The sequence below is a fragment of the Rhinolophus sinicus genome, linkage group LG10 (assembly GCF_036562045.2).
Source record: "Rhinolophus sinicus isolate RSC01 linkage group LG10, ASM3656204v1, whole genome shotgun sequence".
NCBI lineage: Eukaryota > Metazoa > Chordata > Mammalia > Chiroptera > Rhinolophidae > Rhinolophus > Rhinolophus sinicus.
This window is the reverse complement of record NC_133759.1, coordinates 62,615,606-62,636,138: the sequence shown is the minus strand read 5'-3', so window position 1 is coordinate 62,636,138 and position 20,533 is coordinate 62,615,606. Positions and strand designations below refer to the sequence as shown.

At 40.8% G+C, this 20,533-nt stretch overlaps 1 protein-coding gene across 4 annotated transcripts in view; it reads left to right on the top strand.

Annotated features, from left to right (window-relative positions):
• FRMD4B (FERM domain containing 4B) overlaps positions 1 to 20,533 on the top strand; it is a 375,301-nt gene that overhangs the window by 121,854 nt on the left and 232,914 nt on the right. For all 4 annotated transcript variants that reach the window (XM_019711733.2, XM_019711732.2, XM_074313267.1 and 1 more), the window contains one exon: positions 9,098 to 9,223. The gene's annotated coding sequence lies outside the window, so the exon portion shown is untranslated. The remainder of the gene's footprint in view (positions 1 to 9,097; positions 9,224 to 20,533) is intronic.

The following is a 20,533-nucleotide window of genomic DNA, read 5'->3' as shown; positions in this document are numbered from 1 at the left end:
AATACCCACTAAGTGAGGTGGACTGCCTATGGTGAGACCTACTGGGAGAAAATCCTACACACACACACACACACACACACACACACACACACGCACACACACACGCACACACACTGCTGTCACACACTAATGAGCAGTCGGTGCCCAGACAACCTCTGCGCCTGAATGGAGAAACCTGGGCATAGAAGAACCATGTTATGATAAAAAATTGGACACCACCCAAATAACCATCAGTCCAGAAATGGAAAATTAAACTATGATGTGGTCATATAATAAAGCACTATATGACAATTGATCTAGATATGTATGGATCAAAATATATTAAAATTAGATGTATATTAATATCAAAATTATATTAATATCAAAATTAAAATATATCAAAAACAATGTTGAGTACAATGTAATATAGCTTGATATACTTTATAAAAAGTTTAAAATCTATAAAACTATAGGATAGATTGTTTTGGATACATACACACACATGCATGGACTTGATATGCACCAAATTCATAATAGTGAAAGTCTCTGAAGAGTAAGGAAGAACTGGACTGGAAAAAGTAACATTGACATAGGGGATTATTATTATTATTATTTATTTATTTAAAGTTTATTGGGGTGACAATTGTTAGTAAAGTCACATAGATTTCAGGTGTACAATTCTGTAATACATTATCTATATATCACATTGTGTGTTCACCACCCAGAGTCAGTTCTCCTTCCATCACCATACATTTGATCCCCCTTACCCTCATCTACCACCCTCCTCCCCCCTTACCCTCTCCTAACCCCTAAACTATTGTCTGTGTCTATGAGTTTTTGTTCCTTCATGTTTGTCTTGTTCTTTTGTTGTTTTCAGTTTTATATACCACACATCAGTGAAATCATATGGTTCTCTACTTTTTCTGTCTGACTTATTTCGCTTAGCGTTATAATCTCAAGATCCATCCATGTTGTCACAAATGGTAATATTTCATCTTTTCTTACCACCAAAAAATATTCCGTTGTGTATATAAACCACAACTTCTTTATCCATTCATCTATCAAAGGACATTTTGGTTGTTTCCATGTCTTGGCCACCGTAAATAAAGCTGCAATGAACATTGGAGCACACGTGTCTTTATGGATAAATGTTTTCAGATTTTTTGGGTAAATACCCAGGAGAGGGATTGCTGGGTCATACAGTACATATATTCTTAATTTTTTGAGGAACCTCCACACTGCCTTCCATAGCGGCTGCACCAGTCTGCATTCCCACGAACAGTGTAACATAGGGGATTTAAATCCTATGTGGCTGTATCTCTTAAAAGAGTAAAGGCAGGATGTGAAATGAATATGAAAACCATATTTGTTCCTTTTGAGTGATGGGCACGTGAACAGGAGCTTGTCACATTATCCTTTGTATGTTGCTGTGTTTTCGCCCCAGTCGTGCTGCTGTATAGAGAATGGGTGGAGTAAGTGGAGGGGAGCATGGGGGTGGGGTGAATATGAGGCCAGCCTGGGAGCAGAGTGCAGCCTGAGAGGTGCCCAAGGAGGACCCCAGCATCCCTGCTACGACTGCTGTGAACTGAAGAGGATGTGACCACTGTTTTGTTTCATTTCTCTATCGGCCTAAAGTTCTTCCTAGACTAACAGTTCCCCTTGTTGCTTCCCCTGTCTTCCAAGATATGAAATCATCACCTAAGCAAGCCAGGAATTTGTCAGCTGCCTGGGATTTTTTTTTTTTTTTTTTTTTTTTAGCAGAATGAGACATTATCAACTGACGTCTAAACGATTTAACTCCTTCCCATCCCCATCACTGCAATGATGCTCCTACACTTACTTTTTCTGAGCATTTTTATTGTGGTAATTACATATAACATAAAATTTACCACTTTAGTTTTAAATGTACAGTTCAGAGGATTTAAGTACATTCACAGTGTTGTGCCACCATCACTGCCATCTTTCCTCATCAGCCCAAACTGAAAGTCTTTGCCCATTCAACAATAACTTTCCATCCCTCAGTCCCCTCATCCAGATAACCTCTACTGTATTTTCTGTCTCTATGAATATGGCTCCTCTAGGTACCTCGTACAAATGGAATCATACAATATTTGTCCTTTTGTGGCTGGCTTATTGCACTTACTATTATGTGTTCAAGATTCATCCACATTGTAGCATGTATCAGAATTTCATTTTTTAAAGAATGAATACTGTTCCACTGTATATACCACATTTTGTTTATCCATTCATCCGTTGATGGACAGTTTGGCTGTTTCCACCTTTTGGCTGTTGTGAACAGTATAATATGTAATGCAGCTATAAGCATGGTCTACAAATACCTGTTTGAGTCCCTGCTTTCAGTTCTTTGAAGTACATACCCAGAAATGGAATTGCTGGATTATATGCTAATGTTATGTTTAATTTTTTAAGGTACTGCCAGACTTTTTTTAAATTAAAATTTATTAGGGTGACAATGGTTAATATTAATAAAATTACATAGGTTTCAGTTGTTTTACAATTCTGTAACACATCATCTATATATCACATTGTGTGCTCACCACCCAGAGTCAGTTCTTTAATCACCATATATTTGACCCATTTACCTTCTTCTATCACCCACTGCCCTCTTACCCTCTGGTAACCACTAAACTATTGTTTGTGTCTATGAGTTTTTGTTTTTTTTATTTGTTTGTCCTGTTCTTTTGTTACTTTCAGTTTTATACCCCATACATCAGTGAAATCACTGCCAGACTTTTTCAAAGTGACTGCACTATTTACATTACCATCAGCAAGGTACAAGTTTTCCAGTTTTTCCACAGTTTCACCCACACTTATTATTTTCCATTTTTTAAAATAATAGCCAACCCAATGGATGTGAAGTGGTATCCCATTGTGCCTTTGTCCTATTCTTCTTTTACAATGTGTCAAGAAAGCCTGTACATGTCTTCTGTCTGAATGATTCATAATACTCATGTTTTTTACTATTTCAGCATTTTCCAAAACGTTTTACATGCAACATAGGTCCTGGTAGAGGCTTCTGGGGATGGGGGGAGGGATGGGAAAGGGAGGATCTGGGGTTAAATAAATTGAGAAGCAATGCAAACTCCAGCAAAGTCAGATCAAACGCATATTTAACTTCGGTAAATTCAAGAAGGGATGCTGTCCTGAATCTCCCATTCCTTGCTGGTCTCAGTTTCTTGAAGCATCTTACCAGGCCTAGAGTGGTTCTGTTATTTTAAAAATATGCATTTTTTTATACAAGTGGCCCATAAACAAGCCAATTCTTTCATAGAAAATTTTACCTGTTGAACTTGAGAGGAAAGAATGGCCATATTGCTGATGATGTGGGATGCTGGGCTCTCCCAGGGCACTTTCCTTGAGGGATTGTCAATGTTACTTTTGACCATACACAGTGTCACTTTGAGGGGACTTCAAAAACTCCTTCCCACGTGAGGTGCAATTTTACCATATACCCTCCGTCTTGAAGTTTGAAAATGTATGTTTTCAAGATCCTAAGGAGTCCTATAATAAAAGAAACCCGAATAACAGCTTAAATCAGAAGTTGGCAAACTGTCTCTTTGAAGGGCTATATAGTAAATACTTTTGGCCCTGTGTGTCTGTCACAACTATTCTACTGTGCAGTTGTAGTTCCACAGCAGCCATAGATAATCCGTAAATTAATGGACATTGGCTGTGTACCAATAAAACTTTATTTACAAAAATGGACAGTAGGCTGTATTTGATTTGTAGTCAGTTTTCTGACCCCTGGTTTAGATAATTGTGAACAAGGTTTATTTAATTATGGCCCTTCCCTCCTTAAAAAAACCCCAAACAAACAAAATACAAAACAAAACCTAAAATCTATAATTAAGTCTTAAATTCCTGAATTCAAATGTTAGAGGGTGTTCTTCATGAGTGACACTGAAGGTTGATGGCATGTAGTGGGTTGTCACTTTTTTAGTGCCGAGATTTTCATTATTGTGGCACCAGAACTAGTTACTTGGTGGGTGTTATAGGCTGAATCGTGTCCTCCCAAAATGCCTATGTTGAAGCTCTAACCTCTAGTACCTCAGGATGGGACTATATATAGAAACAGGGCCTTTGAAAAGATGATTACGTTAAACTGAGGCTGTTATTGTGAGTCCTGATCCAGTTTGACTGGTGTCCTTATTCGCAAAGGAAATTTGAACACAAAAAGACACCAGGGATGGGTGCACACAGAGAGAAGACTAAGTGAAGAGGCAGCAAGAGGGCAAGGAGAGAGAGTCAGGAGAAATGAACCCAGCCAGTACCTTGATCTTGAACTTGTAGCTTCCTGAACTGTGAGAAAATAAATGTCTGTTGTTTAAGCCACTCAGTCTGTGACATTTTGTTATGGCAGCCCAAGCAAACTAGTCCGGTGGGTGATCATAACTCATCCACCCTAACTCACTAAGACCTTGAACTTCTTTGCTCATCCTCAGGTACCTAGTGTCACAAGTATCTTGCACAGAATTTTACGAGTGAAGGTATATGATCTACTCTAGTTGCATTTGCATATTTGATATGTTCAAAGATCTTAAGACATATCCCTCATGCATGTTCAGAGTCATTGTAGAATCCATTCCCATAATGCTCTTAGCTCATCTTTCCTCTCTTTCTTTAGTCTCCTTCCAAATACTCTCCGTTCTGTTTCTGTTCCTGGGCTGTGGGGGCAGAGCCTCAGAAAGTAGTTTCCAGGCTCTCGGCCTCACATAGACAGGTGCTGGCTCAGGTAGTAAATGGCCAACTGTGATTGCATGGCCATCAGCTGTGGCTAGTTGGCCGTCAGCTGTAACCAGTGAGCCATTGGCCACTAATATAACTGCTGTGGCTACGCTAGCAGAGAAGGAAGAGAGAAGAATGGGGGCTAGCAAGAAGATGGTGGCTGGGCTGGCAAGTGTGGATGGCGGTTTGCGGACAGTGTGGATCCAGCCTCCAGTGAGAGTATAGTGCCGCCAGCGAGAATATACTAGTATGACTCCCCTATCTATGGCTCCTTGTGTGTTCCTTTTTGGCCTCACCATATCCTGCGTTCTTGTATGGGGAGCGGGAGCAGAGACCCCACAGGCCTCCCTGCACGACAAATGGTGCAGCGAGCAGGGTCCCCGGCACGACATGGGCTCTGGGGTTTTCAAAGAGATTTCTTGGTTTGTCGTGCTGCTCATCACAGACAGGAAGTCAGTGTGCTGGGGCCATGGACGCAGAGAACTTGCCAGCTGTGTGCAACCTTAGACGAGGTGTTGGATTTGCCTGACTCAGTTTCCTTGTCTTTGGGATATAATAATGCCTGTATTATTTTTGGAGTTTCTAGACTCATTAGCAGCAATGTCAGTGATGTACCAGGACACTCTATGGTAGCTTTCCTAGGCAATCAGAAGCATGTTTATTTCTCTTTTCTGCCCTTGGGAGCTGAGCTGACATCAGCTGTGCAGTCTTCGTTAACACAGCTAAAGAATTAAAGGACTTAACTAGCTCCTTACACGTGATACTGGATGCTGCTTACTTTGTCATTAGTTACAAGGCTTACCTCCTGAAGGAACTTTACCCTGGGGGACACATGACAGTTATGGAGTGACAGTTCAATAAAGTGGAAAATGTACTGAGTCATTCCAGTGCCAGTGGCCTGTGTAAACTTTCGCAAGTCACTTTCTCTCTCTCTGAGCCTCATTTATCTCATCTGTGAAGTAGATGCTTGGATTACAACATATCTCTACTGTGTTCTTTCTAAGCCCAATGTTTTATCTAAAAGTCGCGGGAATTAAAGGGATGACTGAGTGTGAGAGGTTTTCGTTTTGATTGAGTGCCACCCAAACCATTACCCCTGTCGTGCGGGACGGCCTGCAGGGTCTCTGCTCCCACTCCCCATACAAGAACGCAGGATATGGTGAGGCCAAAAAGGAACACACAAGGAGCCATAGATAGGGGAGTCATACCACTATATTCTCTCTGGCGGCACTATACTCACTGGAGGCTGGATTCACACTGTCCGCAAACCGCCATCCACGTTTGCCAGCCCAGCCGCCATCTTCTTGCTAGCCCCCATTCTTTTCCTTCTCTGCTAGCGTAGCCACAGCAGTTATATTGTGGCCAATGGCTCACTGGTTACAGCTGACGGCCAACTAGCCACAGCTGATGGCCATGCAATCACAGTTGGCCATTTACTACCTGAGCCAACACCTTTCTATGTGAGGCCGAGAGCCTGGAAACTACTTTTTTGGGGCTCTGCCCCCACACTCCACCCCTGCAGGCTCTCGCCTCACAATCTACGCGACAAGCGTCTTCCGCGAGGGGACCTGTGCGAGGAGCCTCGGGGTGAATGCAATATCCTGGACACAACTAGGCTCTCTGGGCACAGCCAGGGTTTCTCAGGGCACCACCAGTACTTCTGGGCACGGCCAGACTTCCTGGACTTCTTAGGGTACCACCTGTCTTCCCGGACACAGCCAGGGTTTCTCAGGGCACCACCAGTACTTCTGGGCACAGCCAGACTTCCTGGACTTCTTAGGGTACCACTAGTTTCCCCGGGCACAGCTAGGATTTCTCAGGGCACTGCCACTCTCTCTGGGAACAGCCCGACTTCCTGGGCACAGCCAGGGCTTTCAGGGTACTGCCACAGCCACACTTCCTGGACACAGCCAGGGCTCTGAGGGCACTGCCACTCTCTCTGGGCACAGCCACACTTCCTGGACACAGCCAGGGCTCTCAGGGCACTGCCACTCTTTCTGGGAAGAGCCTGACTTCCTGGGCACAGCCAGGGTATCTTCAGGGCTCAGCCAGACTTCCTGGACTCAGCCAGGGCTCTCAGGGCACTGCCACTCTCTCTGGGAACAGCCCGACTTCCTGGGCACAGCCAGGGTATCTTCAGGGCTCAGCCAGACTTCCTGGACTCAGCCAGGGCTCTTAGGGCACTGCCACTCTCTCTGTGCCTCTCAGGGTACCCTGCTGGAACAACAGCGACTCACAATCAAGGTGCTTACATATTCTCAATGGCGGCCAGTCAAGAGACAAAAGCAAATATCCCCCAGTTCCACTAACAACAGTTCCCAAACAAACAGTCAAGCGGTCCATTAAATTAGGGATGGAAGGCAATTCCCCATAGTCCATAGTCATTCGCCAGGACTGTCCTGGGGTGAGGGACGACCTTGACCTCACCCTCATCTCCCACAGAGGACTCAGCAAGCGTTACCTCCTGGGACTATAAGTCCTGCATCCGGGCTGCCTGAGCAGGAACTTCCCCAGCCCACAGGGCTGCAACGACCTTTGCTTTCTCCGGCCTGTGCTGGTTGGGGAACCGTCCACATCTTTCCACCTCTCCACGGGGCTCCATCTCTCCAGCAGCTGCATGGCTTTTCCTGTGCTGGTGGGAGAACCGTCCACGTCCTCCCACCCCTCCACGGGGGTCCAGCTCTCTGGCAGCTGCTCCTCCTGGTCTTCCTGAGACTGAGTGTTCATACACACAAACTGCTCCACCGTCCTTCGGGGAGCTTTGGCCGGCACCATATCCTGCCGACTACGCCATGTGTCGTGCGGGGGACCCTGCTCGCTGCGCCATTTGTCGTGCGGGACGGCCTGCGGGGTCTCTGCTCCCACTCCCCATACAAGAACGCAGGATATGGTGAGGCCAAAAAGGAACACACAAGGAGCCATAGATAGGGGAGTCATACCACTATATTCTCTCTGGCGGCACTATACTCTCACTGGAGGCTGGATTCACACTGTCCGCAAACCGCCATCCACGTTTGCCAGCCCAGCCGCCATCTTCTTGCTAGCCCCCATTCTTCTCCTTCTCTCTCCTAGCATAGCCACAGCAGTTATATTGTGGCCAATGGCTCACTGGTTACAGCTGACGGCCAACTAGCCACAGCTGATGGCCATGCAATCACAGTTGGCCATTTACTACCTGAGCCAACACCTTTCTATGTGAGGCCGAGAGCCTGGAAACTACTTTTTTGGGGCTCTGCCCCCACAACCCCATTCCCTTGACTACGCTCTATGAACATTAGATGTCAGTATTCAAATTTAATTTTGTTAACATTTTAATGTTTAATTTAAAACACCTACCATAAAATTAGCCTCTTACTAGCTTTAAGAGTCATTTTCCTCCTACAAGGATACTGAAAAATATTGCCCACAAGAAACTCCTGACCTACGCAGTGCTCTCATTGTGTATAGCTAAGCAACTTGAATATTTAGTTTCTGATAGAAAAAAATGAGTTCATCCTATGGCACCGTTAAGGAGAGCACGGCCAAGTTGCCTGTGAATTAATCGTACTGAGTTCTTTCTGCTTCCTGCCACAGGCTGTCACCTGGTGCCTGCGTCTACATCTAGGGAGGGCAGAGGGTCGGGTGGGATGGGAGGTGCAGTGGAGAAGGTGAAGCCGTGGAGTGTCACTTAACCCCACGCTAAGGCAGTGCACACCACCTCTGCTGCTCCTGCCCTCTTCCTCTTGTCCAGTTTCTACACACTGGTGTGTGTGACACGGTTTGGGCCCACAGTTGACAAGGGAGATATGCTCCTCCCAACGTAAGAAGAGCTCCTGGGGAAAAGCTCTTTTTTCTCTTTTGTAGGGAGAATCACGAACACATATAAATGAGTATCTTCTGGCACAGTACACTAAATTTCATCAGTATTCATGACCGGCATTTTATTCTTTCCACAACTGACATCTGTTAAAAACGAGATTCAGGAGTGCCATCCTGGGTTCAGTCTTTCTGAGACACAGATGCTGACGTTTTACTGATTTCTCCCACTTGGAGAGCCCTGATTTTACATGACTGTAGGTAACTTTTAGCGCTTCAGAATCTCCTCCTACAGACAGTAGAAGTCTAATACCATGTATGCAATGAAATGCGTTCTGTAAGAAGCCGAAGCAGGACCAGGTCTTCAGCTCTTATGGAGAACAGCCCCACTTTTGTCTGTATTTTGAGACTGTATTATTCTAAATCTCATCTAATTAGGTGAGTTTCTAAAACTGTGATTAACTGTAGCCAGCCAGAGGGAAACGAGAAATAAATTAGAAGTGTCTCTGACTGGACCTCTCTCGTTCTTTTCTATGTGCCTACAGAAATTAAGGAGCTTTTCTCTTCTGTGTTACAGGCTTTGGTGAGAAACCCAGAAGACAGAATGTGTGAAAGAAAAAGATGACATCTGTCATGGCAAACAAAACCCGAAGATTATTACAGTGAAAACGAAGGAAGACACGGGAACACTCACTAGTTAAGGGTAAGCGGACATCAGTGTGAACGCTGAACTTTGATATATTAGAAGAGGAAAGTAGGTTTCTGCATGTTTATATGTCCGTCTACATTGACTTACCAAGTGGGGATAGGTAGGGTATGATATAGTCCACTCTCAAAATAGTTGTGTTACTAGCAATGAGGAGGAAAATTAGTAAATGTAGTTAATCACCTACTCTCAAATAAAAGCTGAATGCCCACAAGTTGAATAATAAACTTACATTTTATAAAGGGGTTCTCTTCTCAGAGAGCAAAACAAGAAACAAAATAAACAATGTACTAACTGTACTGTGCACAGACACATTTCGTATATTTTCAATATTTTATACACACAAAATTATTTTCTTTTTATTTGCCATTAAACACTTTACCAGCTTAAGTCCAGTGGACAACTGAGCAAAGCTAATGGCTGCTTATTTTTATACATACAATGATTTTCTTTCTTAGCTTAGTCATAATAAATGTGTGCTTTTTATCGTTAATGTCAACACTTTATGTTATCTTTTCCATTTTCTACTGCTTTTCAGAGTATAATAAGGGGGAATGTAATATTAATATTTCAATGGTTGCCCAAGCCTTGCCATAATAATGATAATGCTGCAGAAACCATATGGTATCTGAAGATGTTTCTACTTTAGCTGATCTCAGAAGCTCACATTTTACAGGCAAAGGTGGTTTGAAGGGTGTAACCCGCTAAAGTATGAATTGTGCACAAGTAGAACGTACAACAGTTAGGGACAAAATTTACACAATCTTTTCAATTGTTTTCTTGAGTAAAATAAATGGTAAGATTGCAGTTTGCACATGATGGCACCTGCTGGGGAGGAGTGCCGCCTAGCCTAGCAGTCAAGGACACGGACTCTGGAAATTCTTGCTCTGTCACTTACCCCTTGTGTGACTGTGGTTAAATGGTGAATCTTCCTTTGCCTCAGTTTCCTCATCTAAAACGTGGGCAGTATTAGTCCCTACATGATAGGGTTGTTGAATAGATGAAATGAGTTAATATGTACAAAGCGCTAGGCAGGATGCCAAGCATATAAAAAGTGCTCGAAAATTGTTAGCTGATTTTGTGATTGAAATTTCAATTGTTTGGGTTTCTTTTATTTGGGGGGGTGGGAGTGCAGGTAAAGGTAGAGCTGTTGAAGAGGCTGAGAGATGTCAGTGAAGTGGAGGGTGATATTTCTAACCCTGAGCATATTTTCATGGTCCAAGTAGCTATCACAGATGGGCACCAGGCAGAGATACAAGAAAATTACAGGGCGTCCAGTGTGTTTCTCAAGTCTTATTGATTTAGGCACTTTGAGAAAGAAGTATTGGGAAACATAGACTTAAATGATCTGGGATCTTCTTAAATTATATGAGGTCCTCAAAGTCATTTCATTTGACATCTTTTCATTATAACCTTGATAAGGAAACAAAAAAAAAGCTCCGTTCCCGGTAAGGAGTTTGCACGTTTACATGCACGCAAGTTTTTTTCCGGGACTCCAGTTTCCAGCCACATCCAGAGATGGTTAGCTGGCGTGTCTACATTGTCCCAGCCTGAGTGAATGTGGGTGCCTGTGAGTGGCCCTGCGATGGGAGGCCTCCTGTCTGGGTGGGGCCCGCCTGGCACTCCGAGCTGCTGGGACAGGCTCCTGCCACCCGCTACCCTGACCTGGAATGAGCGGGTTGGAAAATCATTCTCTCGCTTGTTTTATTCATCTTTCTGAAATGTCTGTATAGCTCACACTTACTTGAGTGTGTAATATTAGAAGTGTTTTGGTTCTTTATTTAGAAGTCTGGCGATGTTTTGTGACCAGAAATACTCCATAGGAACTTAACTTTTGTTTACATCAATTAACCTGTTGTGAAATTGGCTTTGTTATATGTCGTTTTGCTTAAAGTCAGTTTCCAAGAACCTGATTTGTACATTAAGTACAAACCGGATCATTTCAGACTCTTGGCGGTAATTTGTAAGACCTGGCCCTAGTCATTTTCTCCAACCTCACCCCCTTAGTTCATTCAATATCTCCAACAGGCTAATTCATGTAGATAGAAAGTAGATTAGAGATGACCAGGAGCTGGGATGAGGGAGGAATGGGAGTTTATTGATTAATGAGTACTATTTGGAGTGATGAAAAAGTTTTGGAAATAGATTGTGGTGATTGTTGTACAACATTGTGAGTGTAATTAATGCCACTGAATTGTACCATAAAAAATGGTTAAAATGGGAGATTTTATGCCATATATATTTTTACCACACCAAAAAAACCTTTAAAGACAAAGCAAATGAACAGACAAAAATAAAAGCCTGAAAACATTCATGCATACATTGTATTATGGAAAGATACCTTCAAATTGTTGGTGGTGGTTATTTCTGATACATGGAATTAGGGAAAGAACAAGAGAGGAAAATCTTTGTCCTGTATACTTGTGTATTTTTTGCATTATGCACAGTAAGCATATATTTTATAATTTTTTTGAGTAGACGGGTTTTTTTTAACGTCAACCTGACCTGTGCTAAAACTTTGGAGTTGGTATAATTTTCTAGTTTGTGAAACCAACACAATCCTCAAAGATCTGTTTGCAGTTGAACTCGCTCATCCCAGTGCAATGTTTAACCTGAAGTCAGTGTTTAATTACAGTTTAAAGCACAAAATAATTTTCCTTTTCTAGATTAAATTACATCTTGTGGAAAAACAGGCTCTGAATATAGAAAGAATTTGATCTTACCCCTCCCTTAGTGAAGACTGACTCCTCTATCTAGTAATTTATTACAAAGCAAAATGCATCTATTTGTAGTTTTACATCCCTTTCTTTGGTAAAGTATTTAAGGCATGTTAGTTTTAATAATGAATCTCACTATCAAAACACCTAGAAATTTTCCTAGAAATGTTCATGTATAATATCAGATTTTTTTAAAACCCTAATTGATTTGCAGAAAGACTCATTTTTTTTATTAAAGTAATTTTTTTTTTTATTGGGGAACAATGTGTTTCTGCGGGGCCCATCAGTTCCAAGTTGTTGTCCTTCAATCTAGTTGTGGAGGGCACAGCTCAGCTCCAAGTCCAGTTGCTGTTTTTAATCTTTATTCGCAGGGGGCGCAGCCCACCATCCCTTGTGGGAATTGAATGGGCAACCTTGTTGTTGAGAGCTCGTGCTCTAACCAACTGAGCCATCCGGCCACCCCTCTGGAAGCTCAGCGGCAGCTCGTTGCCTTCAATCTAGTTGTGGAGGGCGCAGCTCACTGGCCCATATGGGAATCGAACCAGCAACCCTGTTGTTCAGAGCTTGCACTCTAACCAACTGAGACATCTGGCTGTCCCAGAAAGAGACCCATTTTAATGGGTCACCCATTGTACGAAAAGCTTAAACTCTGTAATGTGATCATAAGGTTGTTTAAGTAAAGTATGGAAGGCTGTATACACCAGGCTATTCATGTGGGTAACCTCAGGATGGTTACCTGATAGATGGTGTCAGGTGAAAGATTAATTTTCTTTATATACTTGTGTATCATTGAATTGTTATAATTAAGGACTTTTCTTAATAACATTATTGAGGTATAACTGACCTATAATATAATAAACTGCACATATTTAAGATGTGCAACTTGATAAATTTTGACATGAAATCATCACCATAATCAAGATAATGAAGACATCTGTTTTGTGGAGAAAAGGGAACCCTTGTACACTGTTGGAGGGACTGTAGACTGGTGCAGCTACTGTGGAAAACAGTGTAGCGACTCCTCAGAAGTGAAAAATAGAACTACCATATGCCCCAGAAATCCCACTTCTGGGAATATATCCAAAGGAAACAAAAACATTATGTTGAAGAGATATCTGCACTCCTTTGTTCATTGCAGCATTATTTACAATAGCCAAAACATGGAAACAACTTAGGTGTCCCTTCATGGATGAATGGATGAAGATGTTTTGAGATGCGCGCACACACACACACATGCCACAAGAGTATTACTCAGCCATAAAAAAGAGGAATCTTGGCATTTGTGACAACACGCATGACCTCGAGGGCATTATACTAAGTGAAATAAGTCAGACAGAGAGAGACAAATACCAGTGATCTCACTTATATGTGAAATCTAAAAAAAAAAAAAAAAGAAACCAATTCACGGAGATCGGATTTGTGGTTACCAAAGGTGGGAGGATGAAGTGAAGGGGGAATTGGATCAAGGTGGTCAAGAGGTACAAATTTCCAGTTAGAGGATAAAGGAATACGAGGGACAAAATGTTCATTAGTTGATGGTGTGATGACTATAGTTAACACTGCTGGATGATATGATCTATATGAAAGTTGTTAAGAGAGTAAATCCTGAGAATTCTCATCCCAAGGACAAAAGTATTGTTTTTTCTTTTTATATCTATATGAGATGATGGGTGTTAACTAAACTTACTGCAGTAATTATTTTATGGTATATGTATATCAAATCATTATGCTGTACACCTTAAACTTATACATCACTGTATGTCAATTATATCTCAATAAAACTGGAAAATAATTTTTGAAAAGCAGCACACACACACAAAAGATATGTAAACATCCATCTTCCCCCAAGTTTTCTCCTGCCTGTTGGTAATCCCTCCCTCCTATCCTGCCCAGCCCCTCCCCTGCCCCAGGTAACGACTGATCTTATTTCTATCACTATACATTAGTTGCATTTCCTATCATTTCATGTAAATGGAATCATACAGTACATAATCTTATTATCTGATTACAGCAACCACTGATGTGCTTTCTGTTTTTAGGAACATTTTGCATTTTCAGGCAATATGTACTTCTTTCCCCAAACATAATTATTTTGAGGTACATTCATGTTGTAGTGTGTATGGATATGCCATTCTTTTCTATTGTTGCGTTGTGTTCCATTATATGAATAAACCCCAGTTTATTTGCTTATTCACCTCTGATGGAGATTTGACTCATTTCCACTTTTTCACTATTATGAATAATTCTACTTTGAACATTCATATACAAGCCCTCATGTGGACATATGGTTTCATATCTCTTGGATAAACACCTAGGAATGGAATGGCTGGATCACATGGTAGGTGTATACTTAACTTTTTAAGAAATTGCCAAACTTTTCTAAAGTGCTTGTACCACCTGCACTGAATACAAGTTCCCATTGCTTCCCCTCCTTGTCAGTACTTGGTATGATCAGTCTTTTTCCATTTTATCCTTCCTAATAGATATGTAGTAGTAACTCATTGTGGTTTTAACTTGCATTTCCCTAACGACAGATGATGTGGAATATCTTTTCATGTTCTTACTTGCCATCTGTATGTTTTCTCAGTGAATTGTCTGATTCAATCTTTTTTTTAAAATTTTATTTTATTAAATTTATTGGGGTTACAATTGTTAGTAAAATTACATAGATTTCAGGTGTACAATTCTGTATTGCATCATCTATAAATCCCATTGTGTGTTCATCACCCAGAGTCAGTTCTCCTTCCATCACCATATATTCGATCCCCCTTACCCTCATTTCCCACCCACCCCACCCCCCCACCCCCCACCCCCCTTACCCTCTGTGATTCAATCTTTTGTGCAATGGGGGGGGGGATTTGTTTTCTTATTGAGTTTTAAGAGTTCTTTATATATTCTCGTTACAAGTCCTTTATTAGACGTGTACTTTGCAAATATTTTCTCCCGGTCTTGAACTTGTTTTTCTCTTTCTCAACATTGTCTTTTGAAGAGCAGTTTTTGATGTGTTTAATTGTTTTAATTTGAATTATTACAATGAGGGTCAGCCCTAGGAACTTTTCATTTAGATACCCACCCCACGTGATATCAGGCATATAAAAATGCACCCCACATTAAATATACCCTACATTAAAAATAATTTTTTACTCTCTATATTTTTAAAGACCCTATAATTTAGCTTTTTAAATTGTTTATTACAAAAAGCTTATTTAGTTTATTAAAACATAATACAGTTTAATGAATACTATGACTTATCAATTAATGAAGTTGACAATATGTTAATTTTTACAGATATTAAGTTAAATATTTATTACTTTAGATTGGGTCATTTTCTTCTCATATTTAGAAGCAAGTAAGTTTGTTTGCTTGTTTTTTAGCTCTAGAATATTTTTCAGTTCCCTGGAAGATGTGTAGCTTCTAGACTTTGGATAAAACAGTTTGATTAACATACATTTAAGGAAAAACATACTAATTAATAAATTAAAAAGAAAACACAAATAATTTAAACATCTACCCAAGCATTTAATAGACAATCATGAAGTATGAGTAATAGGATTTGAAACAGATACTTGGAGTCTGACTGACATTTAGAATAGTAAATATTGAGGAATTTGATATGTTTCTGCTGGTATCTGAATTTCCTGCTGAAGTTTGATTAAAACAAACAAACAGACTCTCCTTAGGTTCTGAAGTCTCACAAAATGGTGGCTGCTATTTAAATATTTTCTTATTTAAAATTTTTTTAAATTTCAAAATTAATGCCTGATTTTTGTAAAAATATTCAAACTTTAAAAGTATTTTGTGATGTTGAAAATTACAAGTTCTCATCATCCACTCCTCAAAGTTAACTGTTAAACATTTTCTTAAATTAAAATAAATAAAAGACAATAGATATGTGTCCTTTCTTTCAAGGTAAGGAATAACTTTAAATATCAAGGATGCATATGAATTTAGGAGAATCTAAGTGTCAGATGAGTGCTAGGGATTAAATTTAAGTGCTCTTCCTATGGAAGTCTGCTTGAAAATCATTAAAAATTGTTAAATATTCAATATCACTAGTCATTAGGGAAATGCATATCAAAACCACAATGAGATACCACTTCACATCAGTTAGAATGGCTATTGTGTGTGTGACACACACACACATACACACACACACGAAGTTTGGTAAGGGTGTGGAGAAATTGGAATCCTGCGCACTGATGGTGGGAATTTAAAGTGGTGCAGCTACTGTGGAAAGCAGTATGGAGGTTTTTCAAAGAAATTAAACATAGAATTACCGTATGATATAGCAATTCCACCTCTGGGCACATACCCACAAGCATTGTAAGCAGAGACTTGAGCAGACCAGCGGCTTTATTCACAACAGCCAAAAGTATAAATAGCTCAAGTGTCCATTGAGGGATAAGTGGATAAACAAGATGTATATATCTACAATGAAATGCTATTCTGCCTTAAAAAGGAATGAAATTCTGATACATGGTACAATATGGATGAACCTTGAAGATATTATGCTAAGTGAAATAAGCCACACACAATAGGACAAATATTATATGATTACACTTAAATGAGGTACCTAAAGTAGTCAAACTCATAGACAGAAAGTGAAATGGTGGCTGCCAGGGGCTGGAGTGGAAAAATGGAGAGTTACCATTTAGTGATACAGTGTCATTTTGAGAATATGAAAATATTCTGGAGCTGGATGGTGGTGATGAGTGTCAAACAGTGTAAATGTACTTAATGCCACCAAACTATACACTTAAAATAGTTAAAATGCTAAATTTTATCTTATATATATTTTATCAAATTTTTAAAAAATGTTAAGGAAAACTTCCCAAGTATTTCCAAATAAAAGGGGTTAATAGCTTAAAATAGCATCCTAATACATTTTATTGATAGTTGGCCAAAATTTCTTAATGGCCTCATGGCTTAAAACAAAAGTATAATATTTTTTTTAAAGATTTTATTGGGGAAGGGGAACAGGACTTTATTGGGGAACAGTGTGTACTTCCAGGACTTTTTTTTTTTCCAAGTCAAGTTGTTGTCCTTTCAGTCTTAGTTGTGGAGGGCGCAGCTCAGCTCCAGGTCCAGTTGCTGTTGCTAGTTGCAGGGAGCGCTGCCCACCACCCCTTGCGGGAGTCGAGGAATCGAACTGGCAACCTTGTGGTTGAGAGTATGCGCTCCAACCAACTGAGCCATCGGGGAGCTCAGCGGCAGCTCAGCTCAAGGTGCTGTGTTCAATTTTAGTTGCAGGGGGCACTGCCCACCATCCCCCATGGGACTTGAGGAGTTGAACTGACAACCTTGTGGTTGAGAGCCCACTGGCCCATGTGGGAATCAAACCAGCAGCCTTTGGAGTTAGGAGCACGGAGCTCTAACCTCCTGAGCCACCAGGCCGGCCCCAAAAGTACAATATTTTTAAAAGGGAAAAAAAGTATTTTCCTTTTAAAGGATGTTTCATTCTCCTCACTTTAATAGTGTGAATTCAGAAGCATCAAATTACCGGCCAAGTGCCAGGCACTCTTTTAAGACTTTACGTGTATTAACTAATTTAATCCTCAACAGGTCTAGGCAATACTATTATTTCTATTTCACAGATGAGGACATCAAGGACAGAGATAACTGTGGCTGTAACGGTAACACAGCCACTGTTACACAGCTAGTGAGAGGCAGATCTTGTCACAAACCATGGGACTATGGCTCTGGAGCCCCCAGCTCTCTAAGCCGCTGTGTTTTCACCAACTCTTAACTCTGAGGAGCTTTAGTATCAGGAGACCTGTCGATACACTGTGGGAACACATCTAGGATTTCTACTGGGTAGTTCTAACTGAAGACTTGAGTGCATTGATGGACTATTAGCTTTTCTTCAGAAGAAGCCTATGACCTGAAATATGTAAATGATTTGTTTCAAGCTAGAAATTATTCTTTAACATTTACCTGGATTTTTACTAATGTTGTCATGAAGGAGATACAAGAGAATGCTATATATAAAAATGCAAGTTTTTGAGATTTTTATCAGGAAAAATCTCTGGAAAAGAAATCTCCATATTGGAAGGGGAAACATGGACACAATATTCTTTCCTCACCCCTAAAATTTATGTTTCCCAAAATGTTAGGTTAATTTTAAAAAATATATTTTATTTCTATGTTCAAATAAATTTAGGAAACAGTGAAATTAAAAGAAATAGTTTCTTTGCTGCAGGACGTCTTCAGGACTTAACATACTAATAAATACTGTGAATTACCAAGAAAGAGATATAATATGTATGATATATGTATAATATATGTATAATATGTATAATATATGAAATAATATATCAGTATATATTATATAGCGTAAAATTGTTTCCACAGAGTACTTCTCTGGAAATCCTGAGGGGTTTAGTGCTTCCTGGAACACTTTTGGGAATCTTACACAGGTCTAAGGATTTCCAAATCTACCACCAGGGGGCAGTTCCCCCCAACACACACATATTCTGACTTAAACATTGACCAAAACTTTCTTTATTTTCCCTCAGAACACCTGAGACAGGCTGACATTTTCAAGCAGAGTTTGATAAAAACTTTCAAGGGATGAAGGAAATAGATAAGAAAAATAAGAAGCCTTCTAAATAGTCACATTTCCAAAATCTGTGAGTCTGAGCCCAAGAAATTGCAAATCTGCCAAGTTCTCCTGGGCCGGTATGGAATACACTTGCATTCTCAGCCGCAGTGTTTGGCTTTTTCCCTCCAGTTTCTCAACCATGTGACTTTTCTGTCATCTGGACCCCCCAAGAGTGTCTACAGGCTTACAACTGATGATAAGTCCCACAGACCCTTGTGTTTCCACAGCTCAAATGGTTTTCTGACTGAAATTTCCCAGGTCTGCACTGTGATCTTTCCTCTCAGCCCTGGTGGCAGCTCTGAGGTACCTCTGTGGTGATGAACAGATACTGCAGTTCATGAATGTTCTAGTCCTAATTAAACATGTAGTAAATGTGTCACCTCCCATGCCAGCCAGGGCAGACATTAATCGACACAGCGTGCTATCCTTGTAGAACTCAGAACTTATCTCACCCTTCTTCCTGGCCCTGGGCTCCAGGCAAACATAACCAATTGATTGCTGTTAATGGCAGTGGGCAAATTCTCTTATCCAGGCCTAGCATATAAATTCCTCCCTCTGTCTCTGTCTCTGTCTCTGTCTCTGTCTCTGTCTCTGTCTCTGTCTCTGTCTCTGTCTCTCTCTCTCTCTCTGTCTCTCTCACACGTTTTTAAAGAGCATATTTCAGATCCGCAGTACACAGTGTGCCAGTCTCCACGCCAGCCCACCCTGCCTCACATGCCTTATCTGTAGCACACTGTACAGGGCTGCACCTGTCTGGAAGGGGAAGGTTGTTACATCGCAGCGGTGCCACACGTGGCCCATTCTGTTGTTTAACTTCTAATTGCTATTGGTGCCATGTGGCGGATGCCAATTCAAATCAGCATGTCCTTGAAGTTTCCATTGTAGGAGGTGCTCAGGGAACAACCTGTGCTTTTTGTTGAATGTTAGCAAAAACTGTGTCAGGTGTAAAAAGGCCCAACCTGTACAGTAGGCTTTGAAACAAATTATCATCTGACAGGGTTTTTTTCTTTTAATGCAGAATGTTTGTTTTAATAAAGCTAATGTATTATTTTAGTTAGTTTATATTAAAATACAAACTTAGTAATTAATAAAGGGGCAGTCTAGTGTAGTTGTTCAGAGTTATGTCTGGAGTTAGGTGGGTTCAGCTCTTTGCTCTGCCACTTACTTCCTTGGGAGCCTTTAGTGAGTTACTGCTTCACCTCTCCAAACTTTCTGAAAAATAAAGATATAGTAATACCAAACTCACTGGGGCTCATTTACAAAATAAAGGTCACTGTGCATATCTACTTTGTACCAAGTATTAAACATCACTGTGAGGACTGAATGGAACAAGGCATTTGATTTACCTGGCGCAGAAATGATACTATCACTATTCCTCTTTTAAAGTACTCTTACGTTTCAGCTGAAGCCATCATGAAAGGTGGGGGCAAAAGAAGGCCATCCCTGCTCCTGAATTCCAAATCATCAGAAGTGAGATTTAGGTGGCGAGCCAGTGGAGTCCATATTTACTTTTCAAATGGGAAGTGAATTTTCCCCAGTGGCCAGTGGAGTGTGCTGTGTGAACAGAATAACTACTTTCAAAGCCAGTTTCAGGTGACAGTATGGCTCCTCACCCCAGGGGAGTGGGATCTGAAAATTATGAGCAGCCAGTTCAGCTTTGCTGTTCATTCTCTAGCTTCTGTTTCCCGTTAAATTGAACTCCATCCACATTCGTATGGCAGCTACGTGTCCTGTGTGACCGATACACTTTAGAAATGGAAAATACATGTTTGAGCAATTTACAATGTAAAGAGGAGGTGATACTAATGCATTGGCTAACTGTTCGGAAAGCATTATGGAAGTACTATAAAGGAGACATGAGCTACTAAGAGAGATTATAACACTGAAAAACTGCAACAGACAAGGAAATCTGTTAGAGTAGCTAGAAGGTCTCCGACTTTTCTCTTGGCCTAAGTCACAGTCCAGCCACATGGCAGGGAGAGGGATGGG